Raw genomic sequence first — 15,514 nt, forward strand, 5'->3', positions numbered from 1 at the left:
AAAGTAATTGGACAACCTGACATTTTAAATGAAAGGATTGTTTTTAATAGTTGGATGAAAGTCGTTTGTGGTCAATGACTGTTGAGAAGCCATGAGTATCACCAAAAGCTCCGTTTCTTCTCTGGAATGTTCTGCTAGGTAATTTTTGGAGCCACCTTCAGTTGCTGTTTATTTCTGGGTCTCTATATAATCCTGTATTTCACAGAAATAATCATGCTACTTCTGTTGGCAGTCACATCAGCAGTACTGGCCTGGTTCCACGTCTGTGCCATAAACACTGCTTCTACACTGTTGGACCAAAGATGACCGATGTGCTTCAGATCATGAGCTTTTTCCTTCATCATCATGGTTTTCTCTTTTTCTCTTCCCATCATTTTGATACAATTTTACCTTGTTACAAATTAACAGTTTTAAGGCTCTTTTAAATATTTTATGGCAAACCCTGACTTTCCAGTTTTTGAGTATAACCAGTGGTTTGTAAATCCTCTGTATTTCCATTGATGACATTTGTAAACCTCCTCAAGAGTTTTCTTGACTTGTCTAGATGTTGTGAAGAGTTTTTCATAACCAAGGAAACAATCTGTGATCATCCACTTTATGATATTTATGACATTACCAATCAAAATGCACCAGATTGTTGATTTTATCAGCTGTAAAGTTTTTCTTCATCTTGATGAGTTTGTTTTGGTTTTTCAGCCTAACAGTGGCCTCCTGCACTTGCAACATCTCTTTGGACATCATATTGAGTTTTCCAGTGACAATTAGTTCCACACATTTGAAACTACTTGTTAGTCAGTTGTCTATTTACCTTTGAGCCTCTGAAAATGGGGCCTCTATATAAAAATGGCTTTAATTCCTAAGCAGTTGCGAGCCAGAGCTTGGGAAATACCCCACACATTTATTTGGAGCTAAAAAAGAGGTCGTTTATCAGGTTGTGAATGATCTCAGTGGAAAATTGCAAAACAAATGGACATGTTGAGAAATTCCAGACTCACAGGGTTGCAACTTCATCTGTCCCCATGTGTGGTGAATTCATTATTCTGCTTGTGCACTTTGAAAAAGTATCTCTCCTGCCTTGAATACGGTGCTAAGACATGCTAAGATGTATTGTTTGAACTTTTTTAATTTCTTCATAACCACAACAATTGTTGTAATGATGCATGCCAGTTCCTGACATAGTTTAAAGAAGGTTTTTTTATCCTTGATTTTTTTTTTTGTGTATTCTTTTTGGTGACCCAGTGTGAAAATGTATTAATTATATATGAGCTTTTCTCTTGCAGCACTCTTTTAAATGTAAATTCACTTCATTGTGTTTCCTGCTGTGCATCTTAGTTTATACCCTCTGTTTTGTAGACATAATGTGTGCATGCAATTGTAAGTGTGCACATCAGTTACCTTTTTTTTCTAATTAAACAGACAAAGTGAGGCAAGCGACACGTCCCCCTTTTGAAGTTTGTTGCTCATCCAGACATTATGCTCGGCATATTGAAATTAGAGTCTTCAGGTGAAAAGAAACACATGGATCCAAGTTACAGAGGATAATCTTAATCTGATTATCTAGGAAGTAAAGCCAGTGAATACATTTTTAAACCTGCATTTTTGCTTTCTTTCATGACAAGCAGGAGTTGTAAAAAATAATGAAATAACTAAAGTCGCAGCATATAAAGGTCTGGATCTGTGACTTCAGAAAACAATTGCTATTTCAGTCTTTAATACAGCATGATGCTCATTTTATAAGAGTAATTTGTTGCTATTGGGATATCATAGCGTTCACTGTCCTCAGTTTCTCAGTCAGATCTCCCACTTGGTCATTGCATTTGGTTTAAAAAAGGCTAAAACAACAAGAAGGTAATTTGCAAATTTGAGGCCTCAAAATGAGTCTATAAAGCAAAGAGTAATGGCATTGTGGCCACATCCATACAGTCTGTGTTACTAACTAACATGTTCCCCTCTGGTTTATGGATTTAATCCTTTTCCCTCATTATTTTCTTTTAATGGACCACAACATCTTCGTAATCAACTCCAGCAGCAACATGTTTTATTATGATTTTTATTCACATGTAGACAAAATTGTAACATTGACTGAGGTAATGTTCATTATTTTATATGCTGTCGGGCAGTTTTCTTTTCCATTCAAAGACGATTAAGTTCTGTGTACTGATCCTATTCTTCAAAGGTTAAAAACAAATCAGAATTATGAAAGTAAAATCCAAACACGACTTAAACTCATGCACAGTATCACTACTGACAGCACATTCTCGTGTAACAATTAGTCTTTGATGATGTAACAGTAGGAAAAGGTTTAGCTGTAATCCTCATGTAAGCTTCTATGATGCAATCGAGTCATCAAGTCTAGTGTTAAAATCTAATTAGCGAAATTGCTTTTGTGTCTTACAGTCTGGATACTTTCATAATAAAACTCCTTTTAGTATGTAAGCCCAGTGCAACAGTGTAATCTGAAATCTAGCTCACATACTAGTCATTGATTCTTGCTGAGCAGCAGGGATAATTCAAATATGAGCTCAGCTGACAAAGCAGTCGGGCCAGACTCAAGTGAATTACCTGAACATTTGGAAGGATTATCAACTAGTGCTTAACCCAAGATGCCACCAGTCTGTGAACAACTGTGCCATTCATTAAGCCCACACCATAAACCTTTCTAAGTATGGTTTCCTGCAACTAACATATTTCCATGGCTTTAGAAAACGGCACTCTGCTGAGGACATACATAGTACCATCATTTCAGGTTTTGAATTGTGACAAGGGAGCTATTTCTTGTAATGTGAGGTATATCTTTAAAACCTCAGAAAATTAGAAGAAAGATTAAAAACAGCAAGAAGTGGAAAACGTGGCAGTATTTATATTTGGTAATTCAGACAGGATGAACACACGGTGAGGTGATAAATGAGAATAGTGGACATGGGATGTTCTGATGTGGCAAACAGATTACTATGTTTACCGTGTGGCTCAGTGTTACCCTATGCTGAACTTTTCATGAAATAGTGACTTAAAATTATGTGTACATAGACATAAATCTTCATTTTTTGTTAGTCAATGAGATTTTGAAACCAACATTTATGATATTTTACATTTCATTAAATTTTTTTCAACGTGGAAGATATGTTCAGGTTTTATGCTGTTTTAACAGGTCTATGAAGAAGCACTTCTGCTCACTAACATGACCAAACTTCTACACAAGAATTAAAATGTTACTTCTCATAACGATGAGACTGTGTTGGCATCAGAAAACCAGAAAAGCTACACTCTACATATAAACATCTATAAGATGTTTTTAAAAAAAAAGCTTTATAGCAGTTATAGATTGAAAATCTCAAATCTTAGCAAGAAGCACAAATAGATACTAATTATTACTTCACATTATTGTAGATTTGAGGATTTTAATCCTGGAACTTTCAAACTGGGAAAAAACTGTTTCTGCAGAAATTAGAAATGTCTACTTAAATGATTTTCTTTTAAGTAAAAACAAAGCAGGGTTTGGTTTTACAGATACCAGTGGAGAGTTTTGATGGAGGAAAAAACATAGTTTGCTAAATGTATACATGACAATTTTATCCTTTATCTGTATCTTTGTTCAGTTCATTTATATTACAAGAAATTAAATGATAAAAAAGAAGACAAATGACAAACTGAAAGGGTGTAGGTTGAAGCTATAGCTTATGCAACATTCAGTTCAATTCAATTTTATCTATATAGCTTTGGCGACAGTTGGAAGGAAAAACTCCCTTTTAACAGGAAGAAGCCTCCGGCAGAACCCGGCTCAGGGAGCGGCGGCCATCTGCTGCGACCGGTTGGTGTGAGACACGGAAGACAGAATAAAAGACATGCTGTGGAAGAAAGCCAGAGATTAATAACAAGTATGATTCAGTGCAGAGAGGTCTATTAACACATAGTGAGTGAGAAAACTGACTGAAGACGAAATACTCAATGCATCATGGGAATCCCCCAGCAGCCTAGACCTATTGCAGCATAACTGAGGGAGGATTCGGGGTCATCTACATTGATATAAAAAAAAAACACACAGAAAACATTAAATCAACTGTCTTCACACCCAACATTTACCACAGTCCTGAGTAGTTATGTCAGTATCTTGGTTAGGTCTTGTTTGCAGAGTAGCATTAGCTAGTTTTCCCATCCAGGAGGTGTAGCTTTCCATTGAACAGTGTTTCATAACCAGTGACAGGAGCTTCTTTTTAATATCCTAGTAAAGTATGTTGGATAAGTCAACCTGTAAGACTCTGCCAATGATGTGCTTTAAGTGCCAGCTATCCTATACAGCATCATCGTTAATCCTTCACACTTTAATAATATTAAGTGAAGCACACGGACAGATCTTAAACTCTTAACCAAAAAAAGGGAGCAGCACATTTAAATCTTTGTCATGTTTAAAGTTGTCCTTCAACCATGTTCAGGGCAAATGCAAAATCTCTAACCCAGCACTTCTAAAGGACGTCCAAAAAAACAGGGCCCAGTGCTAGTGTGAAATGGAATAAGGGGTCTAATGAACAGCAGCACACTCCACTCGCTGTGATTTGTCACTGTCCGCCTCACTCCTCTGCAGCCTCAGTCAGAGTACAGTTTCATATCAGTTTCAAAGGAATCCAGAAGCAGTCGTCTTCATTTTTCTTATCTCCACTCAGGATCATCTGCACAGCAAAGCAATTTGCAGTGTTTGTATAGGAAAGCCACCTCACTGCATGATCCCCATCTGAACCTATCAAAGGTCAGATTGTTATTTAAATGACTTCAGTTAATTTAAATTGGTTGCTTTGTGTAACCTCCATCTGCTCCCTGGAAATACTGCATAATAACAGGCACAGCCAAGGTGGCAAGGTATTTGAAGTTTTAAATAAATCACACAGATTTTAGCTACAGACTATACAGAAGTCAACTAAAATGCATTTGAATTGGTACTTCTCATAGCTTTGTGTTGGTTTCAGCATTTTCTCAAAACCAGTCAAATATCAGTGACCCCTCTAGTGCAAAAATTACGTGATAGTTCATTAAGCATATAAATGTCTGATTATCTTGCCATTTTTGCATTATACACACACATGCAATCCCTTTGTTGTCTTACAAATAACCGAAGCAATTAATGAATGAAATTTATGGCTTCTGTGCCAGTGCTGTGTTATTTTGGCATTCCTATTTGCGGTTTGTGAGATGAAAAGGCAGAGAACTGGCCAATTCCCCTCTGGACTCCCATAAAAATATTCTGGTTTTTCCATATTTCCATTAACATAACTCGGCTATAAACAGGCCTGTGTCCTGAGGAATAAACAGTTTTTAGTTTCCCTGCTTATTTCTTGATGGGGGTGGGGGTTAAAAACTTGCACTGTCTCACTGGAGCTCGGGGGTCCTGATCAAAGACTTTTTAATGATGCAGCATTGACCCCTGTAGGTCAGCTGTGGTATTGCATGTAGAATGGCAGATATTCCCTGCAATATTTATTGTCTTTAAGTGGTCTTGCTTTATTTGGCTGAGAGGTATCGGCTGTGTAGATTTGTGGCAGATTTTAATTGTCACCTGAACGTCTGTATGTTGCTGTTTTTACTAAGAATCAAAAACAGAATGCAAAAAGACTCTTATAGTGCTATCCTGGACATTTGTCTATAATTGTGTAAAAGCATCATTGTACATATACTAGCAATCTTGCATTATGGTAATTATAGTTTAAAGCAGTGCGGATCTCTAAATGAGAAAGGAATGAAGTGACATTGTCCTGTTTGTTTGTGGTGTGGTCAAATACAAACCAATACAAAAACATTAGGCCCAAAAAATGACAGTTGACATTTTCATTTTACAGTTAGGGTGTGGACACTGGTTACATTTTTTGCCTCTGTATGCTACCATGGTGCATTTTAAATCAGGCAGTTAGGATTGGCGTGTAGACTTTCAGCTTTATTTCACGGTGTCAGACAAACGTACTCTATCAACTGTCTAGGTATTGCAGCTATTTTTTACACAGTCTCCCATTTTCAGTGCCCCATATGTAATTGGGCTATTGACCAATAAGCAGTTTCTTGGCCAGTTGAGGTCATACTCAATAAAAATTTAACAAATGAAAGATGTGGAGTGGATTCCAACTGCTGTTGAGTGAAAAATTCATTACGAGGTCCAAAGTTACACTAATATGCAAAAACTTTAAGAGTGATGGTGTACAGATGCTAAATTTAAAATCTACATATACAGTGGCTTGCAAAAGTATTCGGCCCCCTTGAACTTTTCCACATTTTGTCACATTACAGCCAGATCTGGAATTTGACTGGGCCATTCTAACACATGGATATGTTTTGTTTTAAACCGTTCCATTGTTGCCCTGGCTTTATGTTTAGGGTCGTTGTCCTGCTGGAAGGTGAACCTCCGCCCCGGTCTCAAGTCTTTTGCAGACTCCAAGAGGTTTTCTTCCAAGATTGCCCTGTATTTGGCTCCATCCATCTTCCCATCAACTCTGACCAGCTTCCCTGCTGAAGAGAAGCACCCCCAGAGCATGATGCTGCCACCACCATATTTGACAGTGGGGATGGTGTGTTCAGAGTGATGTGCAGTGTTAGTTTTCTGCCACACATAGTGTTTTGCATTTTGGCCAAAAAGTTCCATTTTGGTCTCATCTGACCAGAGCACCTTCTTCCACATGTTTGCTGTGTTCCCCACGTGGCTTGTGGCAAAGTACAAACAGGACTTCTTATGGTTTTCTGTTAACAATTGCTTTCTTCTTGCCACTCTTCCATAAAGGCCAACTTTGTGCAGTGCATGATTAATAGTTGTCCTATGAACAGATTCCCCCACCTGAGCTGTAGATCTCTGCAGCTCGTCGAGAGTCACCATGGGCCTCTTGGCTACATTTCTGATCAGCGCTCTCCTTGTTCGGCCTGTGAGTTTAGGTGGGCAGTCTTGTCTTGGTAGGTTTACAGTTGTGCCAAATGTCTGGAATCATGTATGATTTTCATTCCACTTCTCACGTGTACACCACTTTGTGTTGGTCTTTCATGTGGAATTCAAATAAAATTGATTCGTGTTTGTGGCTGTAATGTGACAAAATGTGGAAAAGTTCAAGGGGGCCGAATACTTTTGCAAGCCACTGTAAAAAGCTAAAATCCACTAGAGGTAACACTATATAAAAAGCTTATGTAAACCCCAATAATGTTTCATCTGTCTAACACTAATGATATGAAGAGGAAGTCCAAGTAGTAACCCAAAGTTACTATTCCTATAGCAGAATTCAAATACAGATGTAGAATTTAGAATAGGTTCATTATTTTTATTCATTTTTACATAACTCATATCGCTGTAAACATATACTTATCCGTGCCTAATGGCTGGGTCCCACTAGAGTAAAAATAGGATGGCAACCTCCTTGCAACTAGGAAAAAATCATGGTTGTTTGGTGATTGTATGACATTTTTTTCATTCTGCAACCAATTGCAAGTATTTGCGATGGCAATTTTCAAGTTATATATAAGTAAAGGGTAAATGGACTGGCTCTTATATAACCCTTTTCTACTCTACCGGACCACTCAAAGTACTCTATACAACTTGCCTCACTCATCTGTTCACACCCCTTCATACATATATATAGGTGCTTTCCATCTAGCATTCTCATTCACTCATACTGTGATGGATACAAAAGAAAGCAAAAGCAAGGTTGCCAAGCACCTAAATCTAGTTAAATCATTTTCCCACAGCAACAACATTTAGAGTTGCCGTTTCACATAATTTAGGTTCTGGTTGGAGTCTGAACGTAAGCAATTAATATGAATTTTGATTGTGTCACAGGCACCAACTACTGTTTTTCTAGTATTACCCGAGCTTCAACCACCCCCATGCATTTCCACCAGAAAGATTGGTGCCTTTCCCAAAAACCTGGCACCAGCTTGAAATTAGGTTGCAGCCTTTGACATCAATGGCTACTGCATGACATTCACAGATTTCATCCTGAGATGCAGTCATTAGATTCTGTCTGCTATGGTTTTCTTCCCACAGAACTTATCCAAACTTCTGTTATTAGATTGGTCCTCAAGAAGCACTAAAGCAGATCTGCATCAGTCAAGTACCGACAAAGTGGTTCTATCTTAGCAGCTAAAGATCTAGTTGATAGAGGGCAAAAACAGAGCTAAAAGAGTGTGGATGTTAGACTTGCATTCACCAGTTTGCCAGAAACGTAACTAAAACTGAGCCAATATATTGCTCCATAACAACTAGATGCATGAATAAGCTACTGTTTGCCAAGTTTTGTTCACAGTTTTGATTTTTATGACCCCCAAGTGGCAATTTTTTTTCTCTTATAGGTTAAAAAGACAAAATAAGGATATGTAGTTGGTTTCCAGCATAAGGCGCAACCTAAGAGTATGAGTGAAGAGCAAGAGGTAAGTGGAGTGGTGGTAGCTTCTTTTGTTTCATGAAAAGACTAACAAAAAGGTGCATTACTGAGGTCTGCCACTGATGTTATGTGATAAAGTTTAGCTCTTAGGTAGGCTGACCATATTTTCATTTCAAAAAAAGAGAACACTTGGCCCAGTCATGAAGAACTTTAATAATACTGTTTGCTTAAAGAAAATTTTAACATATTTGAATTATGCCTTCTATGTGCGGATAATGAATGGTAAAATAAAAAATGTCATATAGGCTTTTACAAGTCAACAATTGCAAAAAAGAGGACAGCTGGTCACTCTATCTTAGGTAAATTTCCTATAGTTATTTAGCACGATGAAAACCACACATGCAATATAAATATAAATTTTCTTAAACTCCAGCATATATCATTAACCCACGCTTTCCCCATCTGACTAAATCTGGTATGAAAATATTGAAAAAACCTCCTGCACACTTCATCGGTGAGGTACACTGCAGTTTACAGTCCTTCACCCCACAACGAGACATTTTGGTTTATTTGGCAAATGCTGGTGAAAATGACATCTCATTTCTCACTACCCGTTTATTTCCTCTTCCTGATATTTCTTCTTGACGAGCAAATAAGGGAGATGGAAAATGGGATGAAGTGAGCATGCGAGGAAACAGCAGGCCCTCACATTAGACTCAGCAACAAGGAGTTACTGGGAAAACTAGCAGAAAACCAGGACGACAATTTAAAACCCAGAAGCAAGTTAAACAACTACAGACATGCAATAGATCGGCTGTCAGCATTAATGCTTGGCCGTTTCACACACTTGTTATTAGAAAAGAAGGCAGTGTTGTTTTGCTGGCTCTGGCTTCCCCGAGGCATACAATAACCTTTTTGTAGCTCGCTTTTTAAAAGCCTATTCAACTCCAGCCCCTGTTGCAATGATTTGCTTGTTTAAAAAAAAAAAAGTACTATTCTACTTCCCTCTTCAACCTGGTTTCTCTACATTTTAGCAAGGATGAGACACGACTGACCCTAAGGACTGCAATCAAGTGTCGGTGAATGAAAAGATGATGATTAACATTCCATTATCTGTCCTAATTTTTAATTTAACTCATGTTCAAACTCGATTGCGCTTTTTGCGTCAGTTCATCCAGGTCACATCCCGTTTCTGTACCCTTCAAGGGAGACACGACGCAGTGCGTGAATGGCTGCTTTGGATTACAGCAGCCCTTCATCTTCTCACTGATGCCTGCGTTTGATCTTTATGACCGGGCTTTGACTTTACAATATGTTGATAGATTTTATGAGAGTAGGCACTGTAGTTGCACTGAGCTTTTTTAAGAGTGAAGGAAACAGCCTTTGAACGTCTGAAGTAATCTTATTGAGGGGATTTCACTTTTCTGACATCTGCCTGCCTGAGCTAAATGTTTGGCTAACAACAGCGCCAAATATAATTTCATTTCACTTTTATTTTATCTTTCTCCCAGACTTATTTTGCATGCAGCTATCTACAAGGCATCAGAAAAAAAAATTAAACACTCCATAAGCGCTCACCATTTTATGTCTAATTATGATCACAAAAGTGCAGATGCCAGATTTTTGCATTAATGAACTAGTAGAACTGGTGGTTAGATCCCTGCATGGCTTAACTTGCCCCGCGCATGTGGTGATTTCCCCAAGCAGAGCATTGGCCCTCAAATAGTTTATAAGGCTCTACTTTATGTTGGAAAACATTCAGGAGAGAACTGCTTACTAAACAGTATAGCTGGATTTCATTAAGATATGACGAAGAGCGACCTGTATTCATGTGTTGTGTCTTGTCTATTTCTTTCCTTTAATGTCACCATAGTACAAATGTTGAGCACAAAGACACAATTTGCTGTTTGACTGAGGGAGCTAAAGGAGATCCTGAAGATTTTTATTTTTTGGAATGCCAATATTTTTCCAAGTCTGATCAATTGTTTGATTCAGCTTTGTCTTGATTGTTTCTCTTTGGATTCAGTACATTCAGAAAAAATCTACTTAATCCATGTAGACCTTACCACAGAGTTCATTAAATTGGAAAAAAAAATCTGGATAAGCCATATGGAATAATCATCACCTTTCAAATCAATTATGCCTAACCAGTTCTGTTATTTATGGTTTACTTTACTCAAGCATAATTAACATTTCACATATCATTGACTAAAAATTCCAATATTGGAAGAGGGATAGATTTATCTCATATAAGGTAATATATACTCATTGCCTTTAATATTCCAGTTGGCCCATTGTAAGCATTGGAAAAACCCTAGGTGGCGTACCCCAGATGTTGGATTCAAACCCAGGACTTTCTTGCTTTAAACTGGACGGATGGATCAATGGATGGATAGATGAAAAATGGTCAGATTTATTAAAACTAGGCACATGTAAGTGTTGGTTTTGGATAAAAAAAGTATGTAATTAATTTCTGCTGCCCTTTTTTTCCCCCTTACGGCGCCACCACATCAGATTAATCTGCATATTAGAGCCCAATGCTCTTCCTGACACAACTGTCCCCATTTATGATGACTTGAGACTGACACTTGAGAAGACTAGCTCACTTGTTTTGGTTAAAATATTAATACATACTGCAGTTTAACCATGTCTGACAAATTCAGACATGGCAGGAATGTCTTAAAGACATAAAGACCTGGATGGCCGCTAACTTTCTGCTTCTTAATTCAGATAAAACTGAGGTTATTGTACTCGGCCCTGAAAATCTTAGAAATATGGTATCTAATCAGATTCTTACTCTGGATGGCATTACCTTGGCCTCCAGTAACGCGGTGAGGAACCTTGGAGTCATTTTTGACCAGGACATGTCCTTCAACGCACATATTAAACAAATATGTAAGACTGCTTTCTTCCATTTGCGCAACATCTCTAAAATTAGAAATATCCTGTCTCAGAGTGACGCTGAAAAACTAGTTCATGCATTTATTACTTCCAGGCTGGACTACTGTAATTCATTATTATCAGGATGTCCAAAAAACTCACTGAAAAGCCTTCAGCTAATCCAAAATGCTGCAGCAAGAGTCCTGACAGGGACTAGAAAGAGAGAGCATATTTCTCCTGTTTTGGCTTCCCTTCATTGGCTTCCTGTTAAATCCAGAATTGAATTCAAAATCCTGCTCCTCACATACAAGGTCTTAAATAATCAGGCCCCATCTTATCTTAATGACCTTGTAGTACCATATCACCCTATTAGAGCGCTCCGCTCTCGCTCTGCAGGCCTACTTGTTGTTCCTAGAGTATTTAAAAGTAGAATGGGAGGGAGAGCCTTCAGTTTTCAGGCCCCTCTTCTGTGGAACCAGCTTCCAGTTTGGATTCGGGAGACAGACACTATCTCTACTTTTAAGATTAGGCTTAAAACTTTCCTTTTTGCTAAAGCATATAGTTAGGGCTGGACCAGGTGACCCTGAATCCTCCCTTTGTTATGCTGCAATAGATGTAGGCTGCCGGGGGATTCCCATGATGCATTGAGTTTTTCCTTTCCAGTCACCTTTCTCACTCACTATGTATTAATAGACCTCTCTGCATTGAATCATATCTGTTATTAACCTCTGTCTCTCTTCCACAGCATGTCTTTATCCTGTCTTCCTTCTCTCACCCCAACCGGTCGCAGCAGATGGCCGCCCCTCCCTGAGCCTGGTTCTGCCGGAGGTTTCTTCCTGTTAAAAGGGAGTTTTTCCTTCCCACTGTCGCCAAAGTGCTTGCTCATAGGGGGTCATATGATTGTTGGGTTTTTCTCTGTATCTATGAAGCGCCTTGAGGCGACTTTTGTTGTGATTTGGCGCTATATAAATAAAATTGAATTGAATTGAATTGAAATTCATGCAAATGGATCTTTCATTTGACCAAAGCAGCTGACAGCCACAAGGCAAAAACCTTAAGATAAATAACATAAGCAGATGAGTGTGCTGGCATAAAGAAAATTCGGAGAATATCTTCAAAAGAACCCAGTCATATCTTCTTTTTAATCTTAATATGATATGATGGCAGGATACAAAGTTAAGCAGCCAGCTTTAGAGAATGTTGAACAGGCCGCTACAGAAGTCACCTCAGCTTTCACTTTGCTACTGTATTTGCATGTGGTTCACTTTAACGTCAAAATTAGGCCTCGGATCAGTGACGGCGCATAAGAAACCCATCAGTCAGTATAAGGGAATTAGCTCAAACATAACAACAACTTGATATTTCTATCAAAAGCATCCTGCAAGCTCCTGGCTTAGCTGGTGTAATCAGGTTAGCTAAACATCTCCCGTGAGGAAGTAATCTACTTTGATGCTGCCCGTCTGCTACCGAAACATTAAATTTCTGTCAGGCTATACAGTCTGAGCAGCAACCGCCAGTCCAGCCCACTCTGTAATTCAATTACATATGTTGACTCATGTCCTACTTAGCGTCCAGGCAGTCAACGGCCTGATTACGGAAGCCACAAATTGTCAAATACCAAACCTGAATAAACATTTATGTCTCTCAAAACCAGGAGGGTTGTAATTATGCTCTGTAACGTTATTTCAGAGGACATATGAAGTGTGGTGCAAGAGTTCAGCAACAAACTTCATTTCTCAGATCATCTGCATGGAAATTTGAACAGCTGCTGCAGTTCCAATTCTCAGTGAACTCATGGACCCTGAACTCTTCCCAGAAGCTATAAACATTTAGGAAATAGAACAACATCAATCCCTGCAAACACAGTGTTTGTTTGTAGGATTGGTTACAAAAATTATTTTGTATTTTTTTTAAAGTATCTGGAATAAGCTGGATTTTTTTTTCAATTTCAACTGAGATTTTCTACCATCTATGTCATGCAGTTACTGAATGTACAGTGTGAACACCGATAGATATCCGAAGTGACCATAAAACTTTTATATACAGCACAGCACATGTGATGTATGCAAGTTAGCCACAATATTAGAACCGCTAACTGAAGTATAGGAAATCATTTAATTACAGTTTATCAGCGCAATCCCACCAAAGCTGGAGCGACCAAATCCCAACAAACTAAATATAGAGCAGAGTATCTTTTTGTGGAAGAATATGGGAAATTCCTTATGATGACAGGTAAACACACACAAACTATTTAGACAGATCAATCATGCTTTATTCCATCAGAATATTTTTTTTTCTTAATTGTTCCCTAAATAACTGCAATTAGTATTAGTGGAGGTTAGACTTTTTTTGATTGTCTTAAGCAATAGTCTTTGTACACGTGTGTGCTCCCTTTTTCTATAACAGTAATTGTTAAACTGCTAACTGTTACTACTAATGTTAAAGGATTCACTCGGCTTCAACATCACTCTGGGTTCTTGGCTAGCTGTCGGTGCAGATGCTTACAAAGAATTGAAGTTGCGTTAGCAGCATAATGCAATTGTTTCTATCCAGGATGCAGTTTGCACTTCACAATCGGGCTCTCATCTTTTTGTGCAATAAAAATAAAGTAACACTAGCGTCTATGTCCCCGCTGTAGACTGTTACACTATTTCCTCCTCTGGCACAGGGACTGGACAAGCTGATTGCAGAGCAAAGGCAAGCAGACTAACTATTCCAAGAGAACTTAATCAGTTCCCGATTCCCATCCGTAGGCCCCACCCCACAACCCACGGCAAAGTCCCCACTTACACAGGTGCTGTTTCCATGCTTGTGAGCCATTTTGGTAGCAACTAGTGTACCTGTTCACAGTAATGGTTGCTTTTAATGTTGAGATTGCTCAGTGTATATACATTGGTGGCAATCTTCTTCTCTTAAACTATGCATACGGGCCACATAAATTGACTGATTTTTATATAGTGCTTTTCTACTTTAACTGAGCACTCAAAAGGCTTTAAATTACATGTCTCATTCATCCAGTCATACAAACACTAAGTGCTATCTAACATCGGAGAACAACTAGGGGTTCAGGATCTTCCCCAGGGATGCTTTACAATGCAGACTGGAGCAGCCAGGAATCAAACCACCAGCCTTCCAATTAATAGATGATCTGCTCTGGACTCCTGAGCTACAGCCAGTCCCAGTACAGGGAGACATACATGCGAGTTTGGTCTGAAGGGAAATAGACCATAAAAATAAGAAATAAAAATAAGAAATGCAATTTCAATATTTTGCCTCACTGTTTCTCCATTCAGTCTGTCAACTCTGCTCCCTCTAACCAGGAAAACACAAGGGTTTGTCTCCTTGGTGTAACCATGTTACTTTTGTGTGCTGACATTAATGGTTTGGAAAACCACTCTCATGACACAATTCATTCTTAAAAACTTCAAAAATTGTGCTCTCCTTCTCTGCAGTTTTCACACTTTGAAAAGCAAACCACTGAGCCAGACAGGATGGCTCACTGGCGCCTTTGGCGAGCTGGTTCTGACCCGTGGGCCGTATGTTTGACACCCACCAGACTGATGGAGCAATTATGGCGTGACTGAATGTAATGTAACATAAACTTACACAGCAAAAACTCTATTTGTGCAGTTTTTATACAAACGGCAACAGCCTGCCTCCTGAATGACCACATTTCCAGTCATGTATCTGCCAGTAATTAAAAAATAAGTATTAATGTTCTGGTTCATGAATGTAAAATAATATGCTGTTCATGTTGTCATTAATTTACTTATTTGTAACCCTTAATTTATCCAAATGCTGTTTAACCATTCTATAATTATTACCAGTCTATAATATCTGAATTATATTTCTCTAAACAGAGTCATTGAAGATGGAAAATTTTGCTTTAATATTCTTATTTTTGGAGCATTTTTGATGTATTGGTTTCCACAGTGAATTAATTCAAGTGTTGCAACCCTCTTTCTGAAATATTAAAATCAATTTGTGTACTTATTTTATATATTTTTCAGGAGTGGCTTTGTCCCGTATTCACTATAGTGTTACAGTTTGTTCGGAAGTACCATAATCTGGCCACTAGATGGAGCGACTCACCTATGACTTGGACGCTCGCTGTACCTTACATTATATGCAAATATCTTACTTGATCGTATGATTCAGTGAAGAAAAAAACTTACTAATAAAGCTCTAATAAACTCTTAATTATAACATCTTTCGAAAGAACGTGGCCTTAATATATATAATATAAATAAGAATTATTTTTTGTATGTTAATAGTTCTTCTGCAGTTCAAACGCA

The sequence above is a fragment of the Mchenga conophoros genome, linkage group LG2 (assembly GCF_057382185.1).
Source record: "Mchenga conophoros isolate Kocher_MC1m ecotype Shallow Benthic linkage group LG2, M_conophoros_male_GT1.1, whole genome shotgun sequence".
NCBI lineage: Eukaryota > Metazoa > Chordata > Actinopteri > Cichliformes > Cichlidae > Mchenga > Mchenga conophoros.